Source organism: Orcinus orca, chromosome 11 (assembly GCF_937001465.1).
Source record: "Orcinus orca chromosome 11, mOrcOrc1.1, whole genome shotgun sequence".
Taxonomy (NCBI): domain Eukaryota; kingdom Metazoa; phylum Chordata; class Mammalia; order Artiodactyla; family Delphinidae; genus Orcinus; species Orcinus orca.
In genome coordinates, this window is record NC_064569.1 from 60,786,446 (window position 1) to 60,809,828 (window position 23,383).

The window sequence follows — 23,383 nt, forward strand, 5'->3', positions numbered from 1 at the left end:
GAGAGAGGCTAAAAATTTCTGCTAGGAATCTGTAGCCGTAAGCAAGAGGGAAGTAGAAACTGCACGCTAAGGGCGGTGGCCTCCACGTCTGAACTGGCTACCTCCTCCATCCTCAAGGACTCCTGTTTCTTAGACCTCAGGATTAAGTCAGCCCATGAAGAGTTGGCTATTCTTAGGCTATTTGTATAGATTTCCTCCTTCATTTGCATGTATTTTGCCTGCTTGTAGTTTCAGTAAACACTTTAATTAATTATATATTTTAAAGTGCTTGATCATGTGCCATATAGAGAAAGGGTACAATTTTTTAAATCAATGAGGGGGAAGAAATCACTTATAGGGCTCATCAGCTGGAACATCTGGTGTTTCACGTATAAAAGGGGGGATGGGAAAGAAATTCTCCAAATCAGGAATTCTACAACTTCGCCTCAGAAGGGTTCCGCCTTGCAATGAGATTTGTTGTGAAAGTCCCCAGATGTGTAAGAATGAGTCTAGGTCAAGCATGGAGACCTAGTAGGAGCGAGTGATTGGCCCCCCAAAAGCCGCAGAGCCAAAGACGTCAATCAAATGTCAGCTCATCACATGGAGAAAAAGGTAGGGGCTACCGCGCTCCCTGGGTTATTGAAAGAAGCAAACTAGGAAAAACAGAAAAAGCAAAACCCATGTGCCAAGGTCACAGCCGACTTGATCAGTCCTGGTTTCCTGCACACAGACAGGCCTGGGTATCTGGTAGACACAGGCTTATGCTCTGAGGCAGGGAGAAGGGAAAATGTGGACGTTCCAGCTTTATGTAAAAGGAGAAGTTTATGGAAGGAGGAGTGGGCAAGCTATCCTAGCTGCTCAACCCGACACCCTGCACACAGGTTTCTTGCCTGGTGACTGCACAGCAGCTATAGCATAAATAACAAAAGTGGCAGGTGGCAAACAGAGGATAAAAATAATACCAATAATAGCAATAGCTACCACTTATTGAGTACCTACTCTGGTGACAGGTCTTCTGCTGGGCATTCTTACATATATTATATTTATTCCTCATCATCTATGAGATAAATGATGTTACCCTTTTTCTACAGTTGAAAAAAACATAAATCAAGAATTTTTAAAAAAACATAACTCAGGGTTACATAGTTTTTAAAAAGGAAGAGTCAGGATTCAAATCTAGGTCTTTGTGAAGCTAAGGTTTAAGTGGAAACATCACTAGCTCTCAAGTTTGTCCTTGCTTTCAGAAAATCAAGAAGTTGCCTGAATCCCAAGGTACCTACCGCCAATGATTACAGCTGCCAGCAACACCATAACAGATGACTCCCAGGGCGTTGCTTAGAGGTTGCTGCAAAATCTCAAGTCCAGTAAAGCCTTTCCATCTACCCCCACTGCTGCATGAACAATATGTATCACTTCTGCCTCCAGATCTCTCACAAGTGCCTGCCAGCGACAGAATCTAACTGGGACCCTATGGCAAGGGATTCTGGAAATGTAGTTCCCAGGTTTCTAGCCCTGTGCTAGGAGGCTCTCACAGAAGGGAGCAGGAATGGTTCCGCATTGCCCAGAGAAACTCTGGCATAGTCAGGGATGGGCCTTGCAACAATCTGGAATTCGGGACAATGTGTGGAGTAGGTCATAATCCACTACAGATAACTCCACAATGCGGGTGGGAAGAGCGCAGAGTGGCTCCAGTTTAACGGTGGGATCAGATCCACAGAGTAAATGTTCTGACCATTATTTTAACACTAGGACTATATTGTCCAGCTCTCAGGATCCGGTGAGATGCTTTTTTTGCAGATTCAAATCTTGAACAGCCTCCAGAAGAAAAGTAACATGGTGCAAAAGTCACTTCCTAGCCCTTCCTATTCTTACCAGAGCCCGTTTTGAGAGGCCTGTGCACCAACAGCTTTAGTTAACGGTACGGTAACTCTGGGCTCTGTTTTCCACTCTCACTGAAAATTCTTGCTTGGTGGCTGCCCTACTTGTCCGCTTACCTTAATTTCTTCAGGAAAGGCTTTAGTTTTAAAAGGTAAATTAGCTGAAATGACCAAAGACAAATTTGGGATAATTTTTAACTTAATTTCAATGATCAAAGTTACATTGTTATTCCCTGTTTCCTGAGAGCAATTACTTTCCATTCTTATAGCTCATTCTCACCTCCATATTTCTAAATAGTACGCTTATACCGCTAGCTCTTGATTTTTCAATTTATTAATAGATATTATCCATTGACACCATACTATTGAACATGAGAAATTAGCTTTCATATAATTTAACACCCACATGCGCACACACTCACACACACACACACACACACACAAACTCCTGCTTTTCCACTCATCTTCCCAATATAATTTTTTGGGTTAAATCAGTATTCAGTATTACATTATCATAATTACGTAACATTTATTCACAGCTGCATCATGTTGTTTTCTGTATTTCTTTTCTTGTAAACTTTGTTTTTCTTAGAATTAGTCATCATTTTATCCCCTTGCTTAGTTTTTCAGTAATCTCTAATTCAGCGGCAAGCTCTCTACGCACCCCCCCCCAAAAAAAACTCTCCTTTTGATAGACTGAACACATCTCTCCGTTTTATATGTTCTCAGAGACACCCTTGCCACCCCAGCGCTTCCACTCTTCTGCTCCAATACAGAAAGACTGCTCCCTGGGCTTGCTGCCCACCACCATTCTGAGATCACCTGTCATCAGCAACCAGGGTGACACTGGACGCCGTATCTCATGAGATGATCCCAGGCAGCTCCCTTGAATCTACCCCCCCTCCCCATGATACCAGGTGGTGGTGGTGATGGTTACATTTTCCCTCCGTTGAGCCAAATGCTATATTTAGCTTTCCCTCCAAATCATGACTCCCTCCTTCTCTTTCCAGACAATCCCACGTGTGTCTCCGGCATGCAAAAGTGGGAGGCTGGTGCATTCCAGAGCCAGAGAGTCCCCCAGTGTCCCTGTGGTCAGTCTGCCTAAGTGGGAAATAATGGAGAGATACCAAAATACAAATGCGTGGGAAGGGTTTCCGAGAAGAAGTTATCCAAACCGTTTCTGGAAATGGATGATAACATTATTTCCTTAAACACAGGATGCCACAAAGAGATTATAATAAATGGTGCAATGTAAAAATGAGTTGCAAACGCCAGTGTTTTTCTCTTTTTTAAGCCAATTGCTTTGTGCTAACTGTTGTCACCAGGGGTCTATGAGTGAGTTCTGTGTAGGCCCAGTGCCCAAAGGCTTTTTCCAAACCCATTTTCCAAAATCATTTATTAGGCCATTGCTCCACAGGCTACAGAATGTGACCACCTTCCTCAAATCCAAATATTAGATAATAACTAACCTACTGCAAAAGTTTGGTTAGCTGAGGCTCCCAGGGAAGCCAAAAAAACAAGATGCAAAAAAAGCAATATTTTACCATACATTCCATGGAGAATACAAAATGTAACTGATTTAGAGCTTGAATAAGCATCATTTCTCCCCATTGCACATAGAATACAGCAGTGTCCATTACTCTGTAAATTGAAATATAAATGTGTGTATATATACACATATACATATAGACACATATATATTAGTATGAATTGTAATAGGCTGAGTATTTTAATTACTAAACACGCTAATAAATGGTATTTTTTTTCCCTACTAAGAGTAAAGTACCAATAAATTCTTATGATTATGACCCCTCTCCTGCTTTAGAAGAATCATATAAATCAATACAAACACCTTTTATGTTTGGAGTACTTTTTAAAACTGAAGATTAATTTACATGCAGTAAAATACATAAGTCTTAAGTATACTGCTTGGAGAACCACTATGTTACCATTATCTAGATCAAAATATAGAATATTTTCATCACCCAGAAAGTTCCCTCATGCCTGTATGCTTGTTTGGTACATTTTTAATGGTAAACATGCTTTATTCTTTAGTAGAAAGTTTTCAGTTTGTAATGAGAATATTTGATTAAGCGATACATGACCATGCCAGGGAGAAAAGAAACTAACATTTATCAAGCAAATGTAATTTGCCAAGCACTTTGACATATCATGCTAATCCTGTTAGGCAGGTGTAATTATCTCCACTGGGGCAAAGAAGAAGCTTGGACTCTGAGAGTTTAAGGGACCCTCCCAATGTCTTACAGTCCATAAGCAACTTGGGAGCCCTTTTCTTCCATTTAATCACACTGCCAGATAATACAGCTTACTACAGTTTGCAACTAATGAGAGGTTTGGGGGGTGTCTGTTTTAGCCAACTCTTATTTATTTATGCCCAACAAAGAAAAGTGTAAAGGATAACTGAAATCCATAGAAAATAAAAATTTAAAAAACAGTTTTCTATTAGGTAACATTAAAAATAGCTGTAGCTATTAATTTACCTTAAAAGTAGCTTGAGAATAGAAGAAAAAGAGATAGTGTCCATATTCTAACTAAGCTTTAAAAACAAAAAGTGTTGCTTTTTCATGTCCTTGAAATGGCCTCCTTTGTCGTTGATTTTCAGATCAAGTTCAGGGCCAGGAATAAAGGACCAGTAACCAACTGTCCAGGTCACGGGAGTAGTGGTTTGGGGTACCCTGGAGAGTGGTCCTCAGGGCCAGTTCTTGTGACCTCATGGCTTCATGGCCGACTGTCCCAGTTTTCCTGGGACTGTTGCAGTTTTAGCACTAAAAGTCTAGTGTCCCAGGAAATGCCTCAGTCCCAGGCAAACCGGGTTGTTTGGTCATCCTACTGCACAGACACCACTTGTCAAAGTACCTTAACAAAATGTTGCTTTGGTCTTTGGGATTCCAAGGATGACTGGGAAAGTGAATAAGATCATAAACGCAAATTCCATCAATTTGTTCACCAAAAAGAGTTTAAAAAGAAGAACAGATGTGCATTTGCTTATCCATAGATAAGGAACGGCCAGAAGGTGAACAGGGAAGCGTAGTCTCATTGCTTCCCGAGAGGGAACCCAGCACTGGCTGACGACGGCGATCCCCCGCTGCCTGCCCTTTCGGAGCCCTCTGAGTTCAACGGATGCAGATGTATGATTACACTCACCAGTGCTGCTAGGGTGTGCTCCTCAGCCGGCTTTGAGGGGCTGCAGGGGTGGAAGGCAGGGAAGCAACGGCAATGGCGACGACTGCAGACGCCCTCCACCTGCTTAGACCCCCTGCTTAGACCCGCTTCGTACTTCAGCCATTGAGCTCCCTCACAAGACTCCACTTAAATAACAGCTTTTATGATTTTATTTTGAAAACCATGGCATTGATCTCTTTACTTACAGTGTGTAAATAGCAACACTCTCTGAACAACTGTTTACAGAAGAGGAAAACTAAGGTCTGCTGGGAAGGAGATGCCGAGTCAAAGGCATCAGGCTCAAATCCAGGGTCCATGCCTGCCATCTGTGTGACCAGGAACGTATTTCTTCATACCTTCTGATCTTTATGTCTTCATTTGTTTAAAAATAATGTGTGCATGCAGGCATGTGTATGGGTGTGGTGTGTGTGTGTGTGTAACATTAGCTCAAAGGACTGTTGTGAGGATTAAATGTTACGGTGTTTATAAAAGTAACTAGCACTGAACTAGTATATAGCAAATACTCAATTACTGGCTAATATGAAACTGAGTCAAAGTGCCGAAAAAGCTTTAACGCAGTAGCAGAATTCAGGCCCCATGGATGTTTCTTCAATGACCCTCCTGCCCCAACTCAAGCTCAGTGCTCAGTTACAGACCACATAGATTATATAGTGGAGGGTCAGATCTCCGGATGTCAGGGTCTAGAGCCAACTCCAGGCTTAATCCATTCTAAGGATTGTAGCTTTGGAATTGGCCCCCAAGCACAGAAACCAGCATAGAGGTCCACGTGGCAAAAAAGGTAGGTGCGTGTAGGAGGGGAGAAAGAAGAGGTGGAGGTGGTGAGCAGCGGTCCCCGTGAATCAGCCTGCTGGGCGAAGCGGGGTTGTCTCTCCACAAGATATAACATACTGGTAGTCAGCATCCTCTCTAGGATCCTGAGCCAGATACGGAAGAGGCAGTGTTGGGAGCGAACCAAGACAAGGAGGGACTGAGGAAGGAACAGTACAGGAAGGCAACCACAGAAATGGAGAAAATGGATGTGGTTGGGGAGACTGAGGCCCAGAAAGCAAAAAGGTTTTATTTAATATCATTTTCAGTTAATCACGTTTACCAATGCTTAAAACACACACACACACACACACACACACACACACGCACACGCACATGCACACACATACACACACACACACGCACACACGCACATGCACACACACACAGAAAACTGGTGCACTTTTGATTCCCATGTCAATGAAAGTCATCTTTGGTGCTCACAATCATCACCTGTTTCTAATACCTGCCTACCTGAATGAGCCGCTCTAGCAGCAGCAGCGGAGGAGACGCCCCCTGCGGCACCATTTACCTGGGAGCCTCTCAACACAGCCTCTCAGCAGCCATCTGGGCTACTCAGTGCCTCTGGCCCCATTCCCAGCCTGAGACAAGCATTCTACCTTTTCTACCACATGATCCTGCAATCCCACTCCTGGGCATATATCCAAAGAAAACCATAGCTTGAAAAGATACATGCACCCCAATGTTCACTGCAGCACTATTTACAGTAGCTAAGATATAGAAGCAACCAAATTGTCCATCAGCAGATGAATGGATAAAGATGTGGTGTGTGTGTGTGTGTACATATATATATATAATGGAATATTACTCAGCCATAAAAAAGAATGAAATAATGCCATTGGCAGCAACATGGATGGACCTAGAGATTACCGTACTAAGTGAAGTAAGCCAGACAAAGACAAATATGATATCGCTTATACGTGGAATCTAAAAAAAATTGATACAAGTGAACTTATCTACAAAACAGAAATAGACCCACAGACATAGAAAACAAAGTTATGGTTACCAAAGAGGAAAGCGGGGGGATAAATTAGGAATTGGGGATTAACATAAACACACTAGTACATATAAAATAGATAACCAACAAGGACCTACTGTATAGCACAGGGAACTATACTCAATATTTTGTAATAACTCACAAGGAAAAAGAATCTAAAATATATATATATATATATATACACATACATATAACTGAATCACTTTACTATATACCTGAAACTAACACACCACTGTAAATTGACTATACTGCAATTAAAAAAAAAAACAAAAACCCTATCCTCTCAACAACTCCAATTCTTCCCACCAGTTAGCAAGGATTTATAGGCATTGTCAAGTCAGCTACAATGAAACTCTAACCAAATTCAGTAGAAACTCTCTTAATCAACTTTTACCTCCACTTAACCAGACTAACTGGGTTAACCAACAATAGGGGTGACCGTGTAATTTATTACCCAGGACCTCTGGAAGAATGAAAACAGTGCTCTTCATAGTTAAGCCAGGACAAAAGGCACAAACCAGGGCCATCTCTGTCCCTCTTTAAACCCACTGACCTATAGGCAAGCACAGACTGTTTCCCAGCAGCCTCTGCACTTCAGGTGCCCATCAACTGAGCTATAAAGAATCACTTGTCTTGGGCTTCCCTGGTGGCGCAGTGGTTGAGAGTCCGCCTACCGATGCAGGGGACATGGGTTCATGCCCCGGTCCGGGAGGACCCCACATGCCGCGGAGCGGCTGGGCCCGTGAGCCATGGCCGCTGAGCCTGTGCGTCCGGAGCCTGTGCTCCGCAACGGGAGAGGCCACAACAGTGAGAGGCCCGCATACTGCAAAAAAGAATCACTTGTCTACAATCCCAGACATGTTTATACCCATTGTATTTGTTATCAGAATTACGTAACTATAGTAAATACTACGTAAACCGATAAAATATAAATGTAAACAGAAAAGGTTTCTGTAAAAATTTAGTTGAATGTCTCAAAAAACTCAAAAGTGAGTTGCTTTAAAAACTGCTGTCCATCTAGGTGCGGGTAAGGCAACTGTAAAAGGCAGGAAGAAAAATATATGAAAATTTCCATCTAGACAGAGATGACAGTCAGTTTACTTTGCAAGTGTTTTTAAGATCTTGCTCCACTTTAAAGAAATTGCAACTGGATGTGGTTAATGATGCATGACAAGAGTGGTTTATATAAGAATGAGGACATGGAACTCCAAACAGTGAACTCAGCAAGGAAAAGCCGGACTTCACAGTAAAAAATAATCCATGCATTTTAAGTTTAAACTAAAAAGTTTAAGACATTTAGATATCTATAGCTCTATATCTATGTATCTTTAATTCCTAGCTTTAGCAGACTTTTTCAATTGACCAACAAACATCTGGTCCCTACCTTGACTCTTGCCAAAATTACAGCAGGTCCTCTGTCTTCCTACGTAGACCAAGTCTTACAGTAAGAGGTCTCTTGTCAACAGAAGATGTTTTGTATCACACTTCAAAAATTATTTCAAGGCAAATAAAATGATCCCATTTTATTTATGTAATGAATCTTAGGGAGGAAGATTTTACCTCAAACTGAAAAAAGACCAGGGGTAATGAAACTGAAAACGTCTGCTCTTCTACAAACAATGCTTCTGGGCAATGTAAATGTATATGAGTTTATGTGACCATAACTTCCTACCATAAACAAATATGGCACAATAAGCAATTTTTATGGAAAATGAAAAGGGAAACTACATTGCTGTGTCTCTTACCACAAATTACTGCCAAAACATACCTAATTTAACATGAGGAAAAAGTACTCAGCAGTGACAAATAAAAGAGAAAAAAAAAATTGGAGGTCATTGTCCTTGAAAACAAATTCAAAGTTAGCGGTTTAGCTGAGGTGTGTGAGGTTGAGGGTCAGGAGATACGAAGGAGGAAAGTGGAAAGTGTGTAATGAAGTGAAAGGAACGTGACAGTAATTGTACCCCTGTCCTTCTTCCTCTGATCCTTATTCGAGAAATCACTTATTTATTAGAGAAATAAGTGTACCTCTGTTCACAGTACTAGAAGGATGTAAAGAAAACAATAATAGAAATAACACCTACATACGTCTACTCTATGTCAAGCACTGTTATACTTATTAATTCATAAAAGAAAAAAGCATGAGAGCTTAGAGGTAAGAGAGAATATTAGAGGAACAGAAATTGGGTCCTGTGAGGATATTGGTCCTCCAAAGACTAGATAAGGAGATAATGGTTACATTATGACAAAAGAGAGCTCAGCTGAACATAAGGGAGAAATTATTTGGTTATGAAGTTGATCAAACACTGGAAGAAAAAGTTCTGGGGGGACTGTGACTCCAAAAGGCCATTTGCCTAGGGAAGGAGCCTAGGTACAAGGGAGCCAGAAAGGGCCAAGGAGACAGATAGGCTAAATCCCAGTTGGCAGAGTAGAGCCCAGCCCTGGAAGGAAAGCCTTCACCAAACTGCCAAACCAAGGGGCCACAGTGAGAAGCCTGCCAGGTCATTGAAGCTGAGTCATGAGTCATGAGTCATGATACGGGATGGAACACACGGAAAGAGCTTACCAGAGGCAAGAAGGCAGGTCTGAAAAAGCCAGCTGCACAATGTGTTGACTTCCACAGATTGTCAACTGCTCCGCCCCACATCTTTTTCAACCAGTTGTGTTGATTGTAAGTAGTTCCACTTGTGAATTGCTACCTGACTCTGAGACTCTTCCAGGAAAGTTTACTGGGCAAGGGATTTCCCTAATAGTTTATCTACTTTTCTTCTCTTATCTCAAAGCAGGATTTAGACAAGGTGTTCACACTGTATCTACAAATTTTAGGATTCAATGAAAAATGTGGAGGAGATGAAGGAAGAGAGGATGGGACAAAAGAAGGGAATAAGAATTTTAAATTGCCATTGATGTAAACCTATGTTTAAGTTTTAAAACGAGTGATCCACCTGAAAAGGGAAATAAATGAGAAATCTACAGTTAACCTGGTACAATGGTCAGAAACAGCCACCCATGGCAGACTAGGTACGTTAGAATCACCCGAGAAGCCTTTTTAACAATATATCCCCAGCTCTCTCTCCCAAACCTACTAAATCAGAATCTCCCGGGATAGGAAGGTTATCTCTATTTTTTCAAAGCTCCTCAGGTATTTCTGATACACAAGGAGACTTGGGAACTTCTGACTTTGCAGATGCCTTCAATGTTTAGGACTTTTTACCAAAAACAAGTGAGGACTTCTTACTCAGCTACCTGCTTGGGTGCTAGAACACTCGTGTTGGTTGTTTCTATCTGATTCAGGTACTTCCTAATGGTAAAAGAAAAAAACTTTTATAGCTCAGTACCTGATGAGGAAAATGTTTAAGGAAATACAACCCCCTATGATGAAACAAATCTGCATCTTCTTTCATCATGGTCTCTATATCCAGGCAGGTCCTTTCCGGTTGTTTCCTGCTGTCAGTGCTACCATGCTCATCTTAAAGAACTCTTTGCTGTTTGTGTCTGCAATTACTCAAAGTCCATTGCCTAATAGACAGGTTTTCTTCCACTTAAGACATCAACTATATTACTATCACTCTTTCTATCTGTACTCCTAATTGTTTTTGTACAAACTCATATAACCAAAGAAACTTTTAAAGGTACAACCCTCCCATATAACTTCTTTTGAATGGAACTGTATTCTGCTCATGACTTCTGATCTTTCTAGTCTCAAGAGAAAAGAAGAGGAAAAAAAAGAAAAGAAAAGAGAAAACAAAGAGGGAAAAAGAAAGAAAAGAAAAACTATCAGTTCTGAATTGAGCATTTTAACTTTGATTACTGTAGCTCCTTTCCTTGTATCGATCGTGCGTGTCCCAATGGGCTATAAATGGTTTCCTTATCTTGCATTTATCACAATGTACCGTAAATGTGTTTAATTTTTTATCTCTACTATGCGTTTTAACAAGTCTAAGAGGGCAGGAAGCATCTATATTACCATTGTTGAATCACTTATACCTAGCTTGGTGTCTGGCTCCTATAAATGCTTCATTAATATTTATTGAATTGATGGATACATGGATAGATGGATAAATGGTTGTTTCCTGCTGTAACCACCATATTTTTCTGACTAAAGTACTACCTGCCATTGAGCCCCCAGAGAACAGAGATGGTATCACATTCATTTGTGTGTCCAGAGTACACATGTTTGAAGAATGACTGAATAACCTAAGGTAGAATTAACCAAGCCATGTGATTCGCTGCTTTGTTGTTCAATACCTTCTACAAGGTTTACGTAAGCTTGTATGTTATCTGAACCAAATCAGAGGATTTGGTAGACATTCTCTGAACATGAATAGTCTGGCTTGTGAAATACTGAATATCTAAACATTCCTAAGTTTCCAAGTTGTATATAGACTAAATAATTTGCAATCAGGAATTGTCCTTGTTAGGGAGATTAGTGCTCAGAGAATCCCAGTTCATACACTATTAAATCTGAGAAACAAATTACATGTCCATTGACCAGAGCCATGGTTTCCTTATGCCGTCATCTGAGATGAGTCATGAGCAAAAAGGTTATTAGTGTCAGAAATGTAATCACTGGCTTCCTGCACAGCTGAAAGCTAGAAATGAGATTTAGGAATAGAGATTTACCACCCAAATATTCCTTCCCTCACCTCACTCCCCTTAAATGCACCCAATCAAGCAAAATTCGGTACCTGCACAGACTATGAAAAGCAAGATTTTCTTGTTTCCACTTTCAAATATAATATAGTCACCTATAGTAAATAAAGCGTGAGTCACAGCTGGGTAAAAATCCCACTGTTGGTCACTCGATAAACATATATCAGCTATATACCTATAAAGACAACCTGAAAGAATCTGAGGTGCAGAATAACAAATAAAAATTAGAGCTAATGTCTATTGAGCAATTGCTCTTTGCTAAAATTGTGGCAACTACAGTTGACCCTTGAACTAAGTGTGGGGAAAAGTTTGTGTTTGTTTAGAGATCACAGTATGTGATCTCAAAGTAGGGTTTGAACTCTGATTCTACCCAAACTGTTTCAGCTTCCTGTCCTTGGGTGAATCATTTATCAATTCCATTGTTTTTGAGGCAGAGGCAGATTTCAGCTGTGTGGTGGGTCAGTGCCCCTAACCCCAGTGTTGTTCAAGGGTCAGCTGTATATAGAATAGCTTATTGAATCTCCATGGTAACCCAGGAGGTAGATTCTATTATTATCACTATTTTACAGATAAGGAAACTGACATCCATAGAAGTTCAATAACTTTCCCAAGATTGCACATTATGTAAAAGATGGGGCCTGGATTCAATCCCAAACAGATGAAAAGATAAAAATCCAATCATTTAACAGCTGAGTTAAGAAATAGAGAAATAAGTGAGCAGCTTTGAAGGTTATTTTTGAATTAGGTTCCTTTTGAATTAATGAAGTCTGGAATACATGTAAGACTTTCAACTCCATGAAATTCAAACAGAACAGGAGACTGTCCCGTGTGGAAGGGATAGGTGGGAATATAACTGATCCCAATGAGGAAAGAAACAAGAGTACAGATTGATAATATTATCTGTCTCTCCCAAGGCCTATTCCAGAGAAGTTGTCCAATTTTTCAGACTTTCTGTCAAGGGTCACTTTAAAACCCCAGTCCTGGGAGGCTCAGAAGCAGTAGACTTTTTAATACCACAAGAGCACCTTAAAAGAGATAGTTTACTTACTAGTCTTGTTACCTTTGGGGGTAACAAAAATCACTCAACAAAGGCAGGTCTTTTCCTTATGATCCATCTACTACCCTGAAGCCACCAGCTTATTATGATCTCCATGATTTCCATTAACACTGCTCTGCTCAGGAAACAAGAGACCTAATCATAATCTCTTCTCTGGTAGCCCCTGGCAGGTGAACTTGTGTTCCGACAGTCCTCATCTGCAGTGAGGGCAGTTCCTTTTGTAGCTGGATGTAGACAGCATCTGTTACCTGTTCCATTAAGCTCACCTAAGCGGTGGCACATAGTAATGTACCTGCAATCATTTCTTTGGCCCTCAAATGCTCTGAGGAACCAACTTAGCCTTGATTTTCCCTGTAGGAATTGGGCACTGGGAACAGATTAGACAGTTGCAGCCATACTACGACATAGCTCTCTTCATAGCAGGCCGCTCCCAGCAAGCAATCTTTGCATACAGCCCTGTCAAAACTCAGTCCCAGCTCCCAGGTGTCAACTCCAATCTGCACAGAAACTTCCCATCACAGTTCTAACGAGCAGACTCAGCTTTGGGGGTCAAGGGTCAAAGGCAGGAGCTGAAGTGGGAACTTGGAGCCAGAAGGTCAAGGCCAGAAAGACCAGAGCCAGCACAGAGGATCTGGAATAAGTGGATCATTTTCTATGATGGTTCGTTTCCTGTGTCAACTTGACTGGACCACAGGGTGCCCAGATATTTAGTCAAGCATTATTCTGGGTGTTTCTGTGAAGGTGTTTTTGGATGAGATTAACATTTAAAACGGTAGACTGAGTAAAGCAGATTGCCTTCCCTAACGTGGGTGGGCCTCGTCCAGCAATTGAAGGGCTAAATAGAGCAAAACTACTGACCCTGCCCTACTTAAGAGGGGGAATTCACATAATTCTCCCACCTTCAGACTTAAACCGAAACATTGGCTCTTCCTAGGTCTCAAGCTTGCCAGCCTCAGGACTGGAGCTATTCCATGGGCTCTCCTGGTCTTCATGCCTCTGGACTGGGATGGAGCTAAGCCATCAGTTTTCCTGAGTCTCCAGGCTGCTGACTCACCCTGTGGATCTGGGGACTTGCCCACCTCCATAATCATATGAGCCAATTCCTTAGAATAAATCTCTTTACATAGGTAGGTAGGTAGATAGACAGACAGACAAACAGACACGGATATATAGATATGGAGTACGGAATACATATAATATCCAATACCATAAGATATATATATTCTATTGATTTTGTTTTTTCAGAAGAACCCTAACTAGTATACTTCCCTTGCAGTTTTGCCTCTCACACCCATGAGCCATGATTACACCTTTAGACCTTATGGCTTGACCTGAAATTCAGCACCTCATTCTGACCATAATTCCCTATCCCTTCAGCTCCTTGAGTCCTTTATGCCCACCACACCCTCTCTCTGACTCATTAAGACCTCCCATCCTTGACCAACGTCTTTTAATTAAGGCCTCTCTATACTAGCTTCCAGCCCTACCTGCCAAGGCTCAGGTCCATCACGCAGCATCTCTTGTACTATCCTCAACTTCCTTGCCTATGGTCAGCCACTTTGACCTGGCAAACCCCAGGTCTTGGATCCATCACACTGTCTGCGTACATTTTCCACATTCAGAGCCAGGCTGCTCAGCACTGTTGGAGAAAATCAGAAAACCACACCTACTGCTGCTCCTAGGAATTTTGACTTTACTGAACACATTTTCTCTGGTTTCTCCTCCTCTGTGCGTGGCCCCTCACTCTCATTCTCTGATGGGAATGCTTCTCTCACCTGTCTTGCAAGTCCATCCTCCAGCCTATTCTCTGTATATACTTTTTCTGGACAATCTCATCTACCCCCTTTAACCTCTACCTGTCTCCTCATTACTTACCCATAGGTCATTTTCTTTTTTCCCACCTTTGTCCCTTTATACACCCTACTCCCTCTACCTGGACCACCCTAACCTCTCCTATGTCTGCAAAAAAATACACACATAAACACCTGGAGAATGTCTACTCTTTCTTCAATACTTAGCTCACATTTTTTAAATGACTGAGGTCAGGCATTACCTCCTGCAGGAAACCATCCTGACACCTGACTCCCTCTTCGGTGTCCTGCCTACGGTCACTTATTAGCTAACATCTATTACTGTAGCTCTCTCAGCATCCCTTCCCTTCATAATATCTTCACCTCACCCCTCTTTCCTTTCGGAATGGCTCCTCTCCCACTACCCATTCTGTGTGAGTCTACAGTATCTGTAATCATGGTTTGCTGTCCTCCAGCCACATTACCTAGATCCAAAATTTAAATAATAATCCATGGCCCTAGTTGTTGGTCCAAGGAGTGGAGATGTGGCGCAAGCTTAGCCAATAAGAATCTTTGCCTTGCACACCACTGTAAAGCAATTATACTCCAATAAAGATGTTAAAAAAACAAAACAAAAAAAACACTTTGCCTTGGATTGTTCTAAATGGGGCTAGCAGGAAAGGTTTCTATGTCTGGGGTCATGGAATTAGAAGGATGTGGCACAGGGGTTATTTATAATCACATTCTCCAAGGACCTACTGTATAGCACAGGGAACTCGGCTCAATATTCTGTAACAACCTAACTGGGAAAAGAATTTGAAAAAGAATAGATATATGTATATGCATAACTGAATCACTTTGTTGTATACCTGAAACTAACACGACATTGTTAATCAACTATACTCCAATATAAAATAAAAAGTTAAAAAAAGATCACATTCTCCACTAAATTCTAACTACGGAATCCTAGTATATTCTCAGAATGCACTGAGCTTCCCTTTATCAAAGACCACTGTCTCACTGCCTGGAGTTACCCATTTAGTGGATGCTCAACAAATGTTTGTTGAATGACTCTCTCATGTTTGGGTGTGCCTCATCTCTAAAGGGATACTGAAAATTGAGTACAGACAACTGCCGTCTCTGGCCACACTTGATGTTATGACGCATCTTGCTACAATTTGACAGCAGGGATGTGTTCACTTCGTTTATTTGAAATTTTGGAGGAAAGAACCATCCTTCACACACATCTTGAGGGGAGAATGTATGAGTCTGTCCACATCTTGAACCTAGAGACTGAAAATTAAGCTATACTTGGCCAGAGCTCAAATCTTTCCTTTAACGTGAAAAACCTTTTTTGCACGTGACCCCTTAGAGTTAAAATGGTGGAAGCCATTGAGGAAAGCAAAAGAAGGATTTGTTTGTTTGTTTGTTTATAAAGAACAGAAAAGAAAGGATACAATTTAGTTACGCTGGAAAATAACTTATGTGAAATGAAAAAAATGCAGGCTCCAAGCATTGTTTAGCCACTGAGTTGCCAAGAACATAGCAACCCTATTGTGCAGCCTCTCCTCTTCCACAGCCAGATCTATAAATTAGAAATAATATTATGTGTCCTGGCTAGTCTCACTAGAGCTTAATGAGGTTATTTCTAGGAAACCCTTTGACTTCAAAAAGTCATATGAAAATTTATGATAAAAGGTTTCAACTTGATTAAGAAGCCCTTGAGGCCTTCCTTGTGAGTCAAGCATATTTCCCACTGACTTCCTATGTGTCTCTATTATCAGTATTAAATATTTATTTTAGGTCTATTCTCCCAGCTCTCAGTCCAAGGTGATTTTTAATGCCTATTTAGTTTTTATGATGATTTTTAAAATGTGCATTAATAATAGAAGAATCTAATGTTAAATTGAAGGTTATTAAAATAGGCCTCCTTTCAAGGCAACTGGATGTTGAAAAGATCTTTTTTCTTTTACCACATCCTTCCTTAATTGCATGAGAATAAGGTTACACTTGGTTATAATTTAGACTTTCTATAGCACATTTGTATAGGCAAAGACTTGAAGTTGTAGCATAGTAGAGATTGCCATGATTTACTACTGCCTCCTCCACAACCACTTGGATGTCTAATATACAACGAAAATTTCACATATCCCCCAAATACTACTACTATTCACCCCTCCCCACCCGGCTCTTCCTGCAGGCTTCCCCAACTCAGTAAGTGGCAACTCCATTTTTTTAATTGCTTGGGTCAAAATCTTGAGGTCATCCTTGGCTTCCCTCTTCTTCTCATACTTCACATTCAATCTGCCAACAAATTTTGTCAGCACGACTCTCAAAATATATCCCCCAATGCACCCCTACCCTGGTCCTCCTGGCTCCCATCCTTCACCTGAATCACTACAGCAGCCTCCTAACTGGCTTCTCTTCCCCCACCTTTGCCCCTTCAGTCTCCGTCCAGCACGGCAGCCAGAGTGACCCCATTAAACAAGTTAGAGGATGTTTTCCTCTACTTAACTACAGCCCTCCTCCCACCACGGCTGCCCAACTACGCAGAGCAAAAGCTCAATGCAGACAATGAGCACGAGGACCTTCTGGAACTTTCTAGTCCTCCAACCACCAGACCTGCTCCTTCTTCAGGACTTTGTCCTTCGAATGCTACCTGCATGCTCCTCCCCCAGATACCTGCCTGGCACCTTCCCGCACCGTCTTCCGGTCTTACCCCAACATTACTTTCTGAGTGTGGCCTTCCATGATAACTTTACTAAAATTGCAACTCCCCACACCCAATCCATCCTTTCCCCCTTCCTGCCTTACTCTCCTACCCTCTTCAACACTATACACAATCCCTTGCTATAATTACGTAATCTAACATAATGTTGTTCATCATCTGATTCCCTCTCTAGAATGTAAAACTCAGCGGGTTGGAGGGGGCACATATTTTTATCCCTTTTATTCTCACTACTCTATCTTCAGGGTCAGACACAGAGTAAGGGGGGCTCAATAAATATCAGTTGTCTAAAAAATATGAAAAAACTTTTAGCTATCTTTACTATAACACCAGGGATGATTCTTCTGCTTTTAAACTCTCATCTTGCCAGGCATAGTATTCTTTTTCTAGTGGACATTTCAGACCATGAGAATAGAAGAGCAGCTGTGGCCAAGGGTAGCTGGGTGGGAAGACAGGGGGCACTTGAGCTTGTATGCAGTCCTTCTCAATGGCTCTGAATCTCTGTTAGGTAGAACAAACCACAGCAGCTTTATGAAAGAATATGAGCACCCAAGGAGAACCATACATGCCAGTGAGACCTTCCCAGAGGATATCAGTTCCAGGAGCAACAAAATTTCCCCACTAATTTAAAAAAAAAAAAAAAACCAGTAACATCTGAGACTTTTAGGACATTTATTTTTTATTTTTAAGGAATTTTTTTTTTTTTTTTTTTTTTTTTGCGGTACGCGGGCCTCTCACTGTTGTGGCCTCTCCCGTTGCGGAGCACAGGCTCCAGACGGGCAGGCTCAGCGGCCATGGCTCACGGGCCCAGCCGCCCCGTGGCATGTGGGATCTTCCCGGACCGGGGCACGAACCCGTGTCCCCTGTATTGGCAGGCGGACTCTCAACCACTGCGCCACCAGGGAAGCCCTAAAGATTTTTTTTTTTTAATGTGAACCATTTTTAAAGTCTTTATTGCATTTGTTACAATAGTGCTTCTGTTTTTTGTTTTGGTTTTTTGCCTGCGAGGCATATGGGATCTTAGCTCCTCGACCAGGGGTGGAACCCACACCCCCTGCATTGGAACGCGAAGTCTTAACCACTGGACTGCCAGGGAAGTCTCCCCATTGATTATTGACTAAAATAAAACTACCCCTAACCCACAAAGGATGAACCTGAAAAGTCTTCAGGTGTCATAAAGGTAATGCAAATCAAAAGGACCCTGGCGGCACAATGAAAATGTTGTCCTTCCCTCAGGCAGCTGCTATCAGCTGACTTTTGCCATGCCAGATTACCGGATCTTCTGATTTTCAAGAAAAGCCAGACTTCAGATTTCATGAGAAATCCCTCAAGTGTAAAAAGCTGGCCCTTACAGGGGAGGGAGAACCAAGAGGGAGGGGATATATGTATACATATAGCTGATGCACTTCACTGCACAACATTGTACTGTGTTAGCAGAAACTAACACAACATTGTAAAGCAATTATACTCAAATAAAAAATCAAAGAAAGCTGGCCCCCTAACTCAAAAGAAAAACAACTACCACCATAAGCTGTGAGCCAAACCAAACAGCTTCTAACCACACTCAGCTGGGTTTCAGCCTCTGCCTTACAGGCTGGTAAAAACTAAACCCAACTCTGAAAAGAGCAAATTAGAAAAAACTTCTGCCTCCGTTAATCTTCTGTTAAATTCCTTCCCCATAGAAAACAGTCCTTGTGGTCTTCATGCGCAGGTCAGAAAACTCGGCACTAATGTACTTGACACTCTCATCTTAAAACTCAACACCTATATGAACATGTTTCTTCCATCTCTTGACTTGCTGGGCAGAGCAAGTGGGGAAGCCAGCCTCCCCCACCCCGACCCCCGGCCGTGAGGTTCGCTATCCACTGGCAGGATCCTTGGCGTCTGTAATGGGAGGAGTGGAGAACACCAAGAGTGGCAGAGAAATTCTCAGCAACAGCAAGGGAGGAAAAGAGAATTCCGTGGCTGCCAGAGAAGGGAGTGAGGTGGCCTATTTGTGTGTAAGGAACACAGTCTGAGCTAAGAAGTGAGGGGTTAATGGTTACCAAAATCACTCAGTAGACTGAGCCCCTCAAAAGCTGGGACTGTATCTAATCCACCTTTGTATTCGTAGAATGGACCTACTGTGTGCCTGACTCCGCTGGTTTTTGGATGAAAGCAGAGCAATCAATTTTTCTATCATATGACAGAGAAAGGGAAAGGTTCCCAGTCCAGTCATAAACTAGTGGCCTCAAAACATCCCCAGGATGGGGCTTCCCTGGTGGCGCAATGGTTGAGAGTCCGCCTACCGATGCAAGGGACACGGGTTCGTGTCCCGAAACGGAAAGATCCCACATGCCGCAGAGCAGCTGGGCCCGTGAGCCATGGCCACTGAGCCTGCACGTCCGGAGCCTGTGCTCCGCAACGGGAGAGGCCACAACAGTGAGAGGCCCACGTACCACAAAAAAAAAAAAAATCCCCAGGAAACTGTGATGTGAAATTTAACACTTTAGGGGAACAGCCTAATTTGCAATGTCAGAATCACAGATTTTATTGTTCTTCTTTAAATTATCATTAATAGAAGGAAGAGGAAACAATGACAATTTTAAAACTAGTGCCCATATTTTATCAATTTTAAGCAGCAGAAAAAAAATTCACTCCCAACCAGGAGCAGGTAAAACAACTGAAAACCCAGAGAGATGTGGATAAAACCGTCTTACAGCCTTGTTTCCTCCAGACACATATTTTTTAAATGCAATGATTTTAGCAAGGGTCAGAGAACTGTTATTTGTTAGATGAAGAATATGTAATTAAACCCACTGTTCTGAAAGAAAAGCTTTGTATTTTTTTTTTTTAATCTTCTATGACTGGGCTGGTAATTCCTTCCTGTCTCACACCTACTCAAAACCCAGAGGATTTGTCCTTGGTGCCTGCCATGAATATAAGTACAGTTCTCTAGTGTATAGTTCAATCACAGCAGACAACTACTGATTTCTGTTTAAGTCGGAATACACATAATTTTCTCTAGTCTGGGAATTATTAAAATGTATTAACAGACTAGGGTTTCGTGTTTCAAGTGTGGCAACGGTTGGGGGTGGGTGGTTTTCCTTTGTATTTTTAAATTTTCCTTTTTCCTTTTCCCCCCAAGAACTGAGCCAAGCCCTTTCTGAGCAGGAAAGCTCCACTGACTTGTTCTGACAAATTCTCATTCAATTTCACACTGGGTCACACACAGTCAGAAGAAAGACATACCCGTGGCTGAGGGGAGAGCGAGAGGGTTGAGGCTGATTGCACAGAAAGCTCCCTCTCTCTTTGCTTTTCCAGGGACTTGGAGGAAGCCCACTTTCTCTTCTTTCATGACGGAGATAACTTCTCGGTACAAAATCTTAATTTAACAATCTCAAAAGATTTTTTTTCACACATTTTTCTTCCAGTAGCAATAGTAATAACACAAAGCGTCCGTTACCTTCTTGTTTATAAAAACACTCTCTGACTGCAAAGAGACCACATTTTAATGGAAAAGGTCAAAAGTAGGCAAGTGAGAAGACCTCGGTGTGGTTTGGCTTTGCTGCAGTTCTGGGGAAGTCACAGACCTTCTCTGGGCTCAGGTTTTCTGTCTGCAGTAAGGGGATTAAGCATCAGTGGTTTTCAAATTGTGCACCATGAAAGTCTGGGGTGTAGAGATTGGAGAATACATGCGTCTCTAGGACCCCATTCCCACCACCACACTTGAGCCACAAGTCAGTTCTTATCTGTTTATATATTGGATTTCCACATCAGATTTTCCTTAGAGAAAGGGTTTCACAGCTTTATAAGTTTGGAAAAAAAAAATCTGTCTTTCCCAGTTCTCACTTTCCATGATTCAGCGACTTTTCTCGCTGACAATACAGCCTCGATTTCCTGCAATGCATGTGTTCATGAAAGCAGACCACTGTACAAAACGGGAAACTGGTTCATGCATGATGCTTTTCGCCAGTATAAGCACCTCTACCATCAAAAACATGAATTTACTAAGCATTCATTCATGCACGATGCCACATGGGTTACTTATTAGCACAAGCAAAGTTGACAAGTTCCATTTTCAATTTGAGAGACTAAGTGATTTTACTGATTTTGAAAACGGGAAATCTTGATAATTCTTTCAATGTGGTACAGCTATGAAGTAGCAGAGGCAGACGTGAAAATGGACAACGAATTTGATAATGCTACTGTAACACAAACAAGTCAATAAGCAATTAAACGATCTCATCTAAAACCACTGTCTGCAGAGGAATATTTAAGCCTTCCCTGTAGAACCAAACAGGAAAGTATCATGGCTTTATGAAAATAAGTAACCAGATTTCAGCATTTATTCCTCCCAGGAAAAAGTATCTAAATACTTACCACCCATTACTACAGGCATAGGAAAGAACACTGATCCCCGAGAACATAGAATATGAATTCCAAAGAGCAAGCAGCAGCTGAGCTAGAAAGGGAAACAGAGCTCAGAGTGGGAAGCTAGAGAACTATAGCGTTGCATATCCACAGACAGAATTTGCAATTCACCTTGAAAGAGAGCAAAGGTGGAAGTTAATTGATGGAAACCCAGTATTCAAAATGCCCTTTGAGAAATACCTGAGCAAAGACTAAGACTTAGCAACAAAGATCCTAAAGCAAGAAGAGAATCTCTTAGACCGACCACAAAGAATAAAAAGGACCATATTAACTTAGACATACCTGTTGGTATTATCACTAGGTCCTCTTTGAGAAGGAACCAGAGATCAAGATTAGAATTAGCACAAATCTTTTTTATACCATTATTCATCTACCTTGGTCAATAAACATTGTTGCCAAGGCTAGAATGCGGTTTTTTAAAAATCAAGAAGCTATAAAGGATGAATATTAATCTATCCTTTTTCCTCTCATCTATTTTCCCCTTAATTTTTCTATTTTGTGAGCTGGTTTGGCTAACAGATTCACAATTCAATTCTCCTCTGAGTTTTCAGATTCAGCACTATTCTTGATCTGTTGATATTTCCCAAAACAAAAAGCCCAAATGCCTCAAAACTAGAATAGAATGGGAAAAGATGCCTCCTGCCAAAAAGAAATAGTGCAGGTACTCGAGTTCAAATAATTTTGAATGCTTTAATTCAGTGCTTTAGAGTTCTGATAATCTTATATACAACCACGAGTAATACAATGGATTTCTTCTCAAATGTCTCAGAAATTCCTAAGAAGTGGTACTCTAGCTATGTAAAACCTATCATCCTCATGGGAGTTTAAAAAAAAAAAGAATGTGCACCAAGTAACATTAAGTACCGTAGTACAGTTGTCCTACCAGGAGAGTATGTGGCAAAAGAAAAGTTATCTAAAAAGAAGGTAGTACCTGGGCACCAGTCTAGCTACAGATGACAGTTCTGCGGCTCCTGGAACCAATTAGAGAACATCCTATGGGGTCCACTTAAATCTAAAGTCACTTTGGATAGTCATTAGTACTGTTTGCCAAATATTTCCAGTTCACCCTATTGCCCAGACACAAGATAGAATTGCCTTTTCTGGCTCCCTTATTGTGTGTGAAGCCATGTGACTAGTTATGGTCAATAACTTGTGAACAGAGGAAAATAAGTCACTTCCAAGAAAGAGCATTTAACTGGTGATTCAAGACCTTTAAGACCTCTCTTGTTCCTCTGACACAGTGGTCAGAAGCATCAGTGATGGAGACTGCTTCATCTCTCTAGGTTCCAGAGTGACAAGGATGAACAAGCCCTCCACCCCAGGTGTGGAGACACAATGAACATACAGCACAAGAGAGAAGTAAACCTTTGTTGTTGTAGGCTGCTGAGATCTGGGGATTGTTTGTTGCTGTAGCATTACTTCACCTATCCCAACTTAGATCCCCTCAGTTCAGGAGGAGTATTCATGAGAATGGACTACAACAAGAGACTCCAAGAACCAACCCAATCATCCCTGGAAATCCTCCAAGTCAAGGATTATGTCAGATCTCTCAGAGGGTTTTGGGCTGACTACCCTCATTCTTCAACCCCACATCCCTAAGGAGTACTCTTTTGTTCCTGTTTTTTTTTCTTTATTGAAGTATAGTTGCTGTACAATAGTATATAAGTTACAAGTGTACAATACAGTGATTCACACTTTTTAAAAGTTATACTGTAACCAGGCAGGACCCTATGGGGCCTTCCTGGAACAGACCTCCTCCCCCATATCCTCTGCTATAGCTCCTCTCTGAAGTACCCAGGTAACAGTATCTCATGCATATTTTCTGAGTTTTTCAGTGCTACAAACCACCACCAAATGGAA